Here is a 5,489-nt window from a genome sequence, read left to right as displayed (position 1 = left end):
CTGGGCAACAGTTTTCTTCCAGATGGAAAGGCAGGCAGAGGCCATTGTCCCTTTTCTGAACCCTCTCCCAACAAAGCAGGCTGGTCCCATATCTGAAATGCCGCCAACCTGGCTAACACTGTTTGCCCCACCTTGGAGATCCCCAGAGACTCTGTCCCACCAAACTTATGGTGTACCTAAGCTGCTTTTCCATATGAATGGTTGGTCTTGGCTCATGCTTCACAACTTCCTAAATCCTATCAAATAAGCAACAGGCAGCTTCAGTGAGACTCCAGCCCCTATACTCTTGCTAAGTGGCTCCAGGTTGGGCACTAGTGGAAGCCAGCCTAGATTCATAGCTTGGCTTCACCTGGGAATCTCCAAGACCAGCACAAATAGCAGCCATCTCATATTGCTTTATAGCTCTGGCAGGGTGGCCCAGGGAAAACACAGGTTGGAGCTGACCTTGGTGTAGACCACCTGGGAAACTGCAGAATCTGCACAACCAGTGGACAGCTACAGATCATGTGGGAGCACCCCCGCCCCCATAGTTGATCCTCCATGAAGGGTGGATGTTGGTGGTAAGTGGTCACAGCCAGTTCTTGCAGCTGAGCAGCCTGGGTAAATCCCTGCCATTGACCTGCCAACTGCAATCAAGGCCAACAGCAATCAAAAGGAGGATGTAGTCAGCTCACATGAAGGGTGCACCTTGAGTACCCAGCTTAGGTGTTAGGGGAGGTTGTGCTACTGGCCCCTATAGGACACCTACTACATTAGGCCACACTACCAAGACAGGAAGTCATAACAGCTCTACCTAATACATAGCAACAAACACAGGGAAGCTGCCCAAATGAGCAGACAAAGACACATGGCCCAAATGAAAGAACAAATCAAAACTCCCCCAAAAGAACGAAACAAATGAAGATAAGCAACCTATCAGATACAGAGTTCAAAACACTGGTTATAAGGGTGCTCAGGAACTTAGTGAGGACCTAGGCAGCATAAAAAAGATCCAGTCAGAAATGAAGGATGCACTAATTGAAATAAAGAACATTTTACAGGGAAACAACAGTAGAGTGGATGAAGTTAAAAATCAAATCAATGAGGGGAAAGTGGAAGCCCCGGGCCCTGCTGCTGGGGGTAGAGCCACAGACGCCGGGACCGGGACCGCCGTCGACGCCGCCACCATGAGTGATCAGCAGCTGGACTGTGCCTTGGACTTAATGAGGCGCCTGCCTCCCCAGCAGATTGAGAAAAACCTCAGCGACCTGATCGAACTGGTCCCCAGTCTGTGTGAAGATCTCCTGTCTTCTGTTGACCAGCCACTGAAAATCGCCAGAAACAAGGTGGTGGGAAAGGATTACCTTTTGTGCGACTACAACAGAGATGGGGACTCCTATAGGTCACCATGGAGTAACAGGTATGACCCTCCCTTGGAAGACGGGGCCATGCCTTCTGCTCGGCTGAGAAAGCTGGAGGTGGAAGCCAACAATGCCTTTGACCAGTACCGAGACCTGTATTTTGAAGGCGGCCTCTCATCTGTCTACCTCTGGGATCTGGATCATGGCTTCGCGGGAGTGATCCTCATAAAGAAGGCTGGAGACGGATCAAAGAAGATCAAAGGCTGCTGGGATTCCATCCACGTGGTCGAAGTGCAGGAGAAATCCAGTGGTCGCACTGCCCATTACAAGCTGACCTCCACGGTGATGCTGTGGCTCCAAACCAATAAATCCGGCTCCGGCACCATGAACCTCGGAGGCAGCCTTACCAGACAGATGGAGAAAGATGAGACTGTGAGCGACAGCTCGCCACACATAGCCAACATCGGGCGCCTGGTAGAGGACATGGGAAACAAAATCAGAAGAACACTGAATGAGATCTACTTTGGGAAAACAAAGGACATCGTCAATGGGCTGAGGTCTGTGCAGACGTTTGCAGACAAATCAAAACAAGAAGCTCTTAAGAACGACCTGGTGGAGGCTTTGAAGAGAAAGCAGCAGTGTTAAACCTCTGCTTCACACTGAGCGGACATGCCATGCACTCGTTAGCTTCCTTTCTTAGAAAACTCGTTTTCTGCTCCCTCCCCTCATCCCTTTCTTCCCTGACAGGTCACACAACAACTTGAGTCACCGACCTGCACAGCGCCATCACACCCTGAAAATAAAGCCGCTAACACCCTCCTCCGTCTCCAAGGCCTGCTTCCCACCACGTTTTGCTATCAAAACTCAATGTTTCCATAGAGACCGTGTGTTTTGTTTGCCCCTGCCTCTTGCCACCCCCCCCCCCCCCATTTATAGGCATAAAATACACTGTCTGTCTGCCTCCCCTTCCTTTCCACCTTTTTGTTACATTGGTGTAAAAAATGTAAAACAAAAAAATTTTATGAAATTAAAAAAATAAAATCAAATCAATGATTTGGAACATAAGGAAGCAAAAAACCAATCAGAGCAAGAAGAAGAAAAAATAATTCATAAAATGAGGATAGTGTAAGCAGCCTCTGGGACATCAGGTGGTCCAATGTTCTCATCATAGGAGTGCCAGGGAAGAAGAGAAAGAACAAGAAATTGGAAATCTAGTTGAAAAAATAATGAAAGAAAACTTCCCTAATTTGGTGAAGGACACAGACATGCAAGTCCAGGAAGTACAGAGAGTCCCAAACAAGATGGATGGAAAGAGGCCCATTCTAAGACATATCATAACTAAAGTGGCAAATGTTAAAGATAAAGAGAGAATCTTAAAATCAGGAAGAGAAAAGCAGTTAGTTAACTAAAAGGGAACCCCCATAAGACTGTCAGCTGATTCTCAAAAGAAACTTTGCAGGCTAGAAGGAATTGGCAAGAAATATTCAAAGTCATGAAAAGCAGAGACCTACAGCCAAGATTGCCCTACACAGCAAAGCTATCGTTTAGAATCAAAGGGCAGATAAAGAGCTTCCCAGACAAGAAAAAAACTAAAGGAGTTTATCATCACCAAACCATTATTATACAAAATGTTAAAGGGACTTACTTAAAAAAAAGAAGATGGTCAAAACTATGAACAATAAAATGGCAATAAATACATATCTATCAACAATTGAATTTAAAAAAACAAACTAAGCAAACAAGAAGAATAGGGACAAGATCATGGATATGGAGAGCGTTTTAATGGTTGTCAGATGGGAGGGGTGTGGGGGAACATGTGAAGAGGAGAGGGGATTAAAAAGTACAAATAGAGCCTCGGCTGCTATGGCTCAGTGGATTGAGCATTGGCTTGTGAGCCAAGTGTCGCTGGTTCGATTCCCAGGCAGGGCACATGACTAGGTTGCATGTCAGGTCCCCAGTTGGGGGTGCGAGTAAAAGGCAACCACACAGTGATATTTCTCTCCCTCTCTTTCTCCTTTCCCCTCTCCCTAAAAATAAATAAATAAACAAACAAATAAATTATTTTTTAAAAAAAGAAGTACAAATAGGTAGTTACAGAATAGCCATGGGATTGTAAAGTACAGTATAGGAAATAGAGTAGCCAGAGAACTTATACCCATGACCAATGGACATGAACAAAGGTGTGGGGATTGCCTGAAGGATTGGGGGGGTGGTTTGGTGTAGGAGGTCAAAGGGGGAAAATTTGGGACCACTGTAATAGCATAATCAGTAAAATATAATTTTTAAAAAAAGAATAGGCCTTGGTTTCTAAGAATGACTATGTTTCAGCAAGAGTGTTTGTCTAAGCTTTCACAGCTATTTCATGTTCTGGTCCATTTATGGTTACGGACTGATATGACTCTTCAGCTACCAGTAAAATTGTAAGAAATATGATGGAAATCAAATGTTTTTCAGATGTCTGATATTCTAAGCCAAACCTCCGTGGTTTCCTACAGTGCTGTTCCAGAGAAGAACAGCAAATAATACTTACTACTCCTCCTGGGACTAAAATCTGCCCCATGTTAAATAAATCATTTTCACATATAAAAGTTTTATGTAAAAGAAAATTTGCTGTCAATAATCTGAACTAGCTGTGGAAACGACTTTCGGTATCTATTTTAAAATGCATTAAATATGCATCTAGTAGAATCATGAGGAATGAATTTGCTTGTGGGCAAACTTTCTGTCAGCTTCAAGGTGGATGTGAGAATCTGTGCAGGGGAAGAACCTGGAGACGTGGCCTGCGGTTTGAGTACCAGTGGGGCTGCAGGAAGGAGAAATGGTTCCTTAGAAAGAAGCCTTGGTAACACCCCAGAGAACAGCTGCGCGTGAAGCTGAGTCAGAGTACACAACCTGACCAAAGAGGAGCAAAGGGGAGAGAAAAGCCTCACCACCAGCGCATGGATGGTAGCTTGGGACGCTCCATTCGCTCCATTCGAGAAGTGAATGTCATAGGTTCTTGGCAGGTTCTATCCCCGCTGAGAAGCCGGCACAGATGAAAGGTGTTTCGGAGCGCTGGCTAGCTGGCTGTTGGTCTTGCACTGCAGCAGGAACCCCAGGGGAGAAAGCCAGAGTCAATATCCCAGGAGACTTTCCAGGCGGCAGGCCCGTTATCTGTGCTGGCAGAACCTGATCGCAGGAGAGGAAGTTATTAAAAAGTGGGTCACTGAAGAGGGCTGGGCTAACTCCCGGTCAGGGTCCCTTGTCCTCAAGATCAGGTTTCAGGGAAGGTTTTTGTGACCCTTGAGAGCACACACCCTCTGGTATGCTTGGAGAAGGGAGGGAAAAGGTTGTGGTGTGGGCACTGGCTAGTGGAGGTGCAAAGAGAGGAACCTGAGACAATAATTCAGACAGAACTGTAGAAATCACAACTGGAAGTAGCTCTATCCATCCCAGGGAGTGGCTGCTCTAGTATAGGCGGCAAATCCATCTGAGAGTCCTGCGGAGGTCAGTAAGAAAAGTGTAAATAATCTCGGATTTCAGCTTGCTTTGTCCACCTTCTATTTTTGAGATCCCTCTTTGTAGTCACTCAGCCTAGAATAGATGACTTTCTTTAGGAAGCATACTCTGTCTCTAAGGTCAAGATCTTTAGTATTAATGGTTCAAGCTATAGATTTATCATTTCATTTCATAATTTGTCTTAGAGTCATAGAGTTGGAACAGGCAGTAGAGATCCAACCCACTCATTTTACAGTTGAAGAAACTGAGGCCCAGAAAGTTAAAGGAACTTGGATAAAGCTATCAGAAAAGCGGGACTACAATTTAAGGTTTTTTCCACCAAGAAGAGTCCTTTGCTACTTGGAAAGTAACAATTTCTTAATTTTGCATTCTACTCACACCTCTATTTATTCACTCTGTTTCAAACTGTGTGGTTCATTTCCCTGTCTCAAAGAGAAGTGAATATGTTGGTTCAGCAGGAATTTTCAGAGAGCTGAGCTGAGAAAGGGAGAGGGAGATAGAGGGGGAGGAAGAAATGGGGACGGCAAGAGAGGGGGAGAGAGCACGAACAAGAATGCAAGCCTACACACAAAAGCCTACAAAGCTTAATGTGACCAAAGGAATCTCAACTGACAAACACTATCCAGATTTAACAGTACTTGAGACATTATA

The 5,489-nt window shown here is 45.2% G+C and overlaps 1 pseudogene; it reads left to right on the top strand.

The window, feature by feature from the left end:
- Positions 1 to 1,098: 1,098 nt before the first annotated feature.
- LOC150020768 (F-actin-capping protein subunit beta pseudogene) lies at positions 1,099 to 2,159 on the top strand (annotated as a pseudogene).
- Positions 2,160 to 5,489: the final 3,330 nt, after the last annotated feature.

The sequence above is a fragment of the Furipterus horrens genome, unplaced genomic scaffold, assembly GCF_987537825.1.
Source record: "Furipterus horrens unplaced genomic scaffold, mFurHor1.1.pri manual_scaffold_1, whole genome shotgun sequence".
NCBI lineage: Eukaryota > Metazoa > Chordata > Mammalia > Chiroptera > Furipteridae > Furipterus > Furipterus horrens.
The sequence above is the reverse complement of the archived record's forward strand: the minus strand, read 5'-3'. Positions and strand labels throughout refer to the sequence as shown.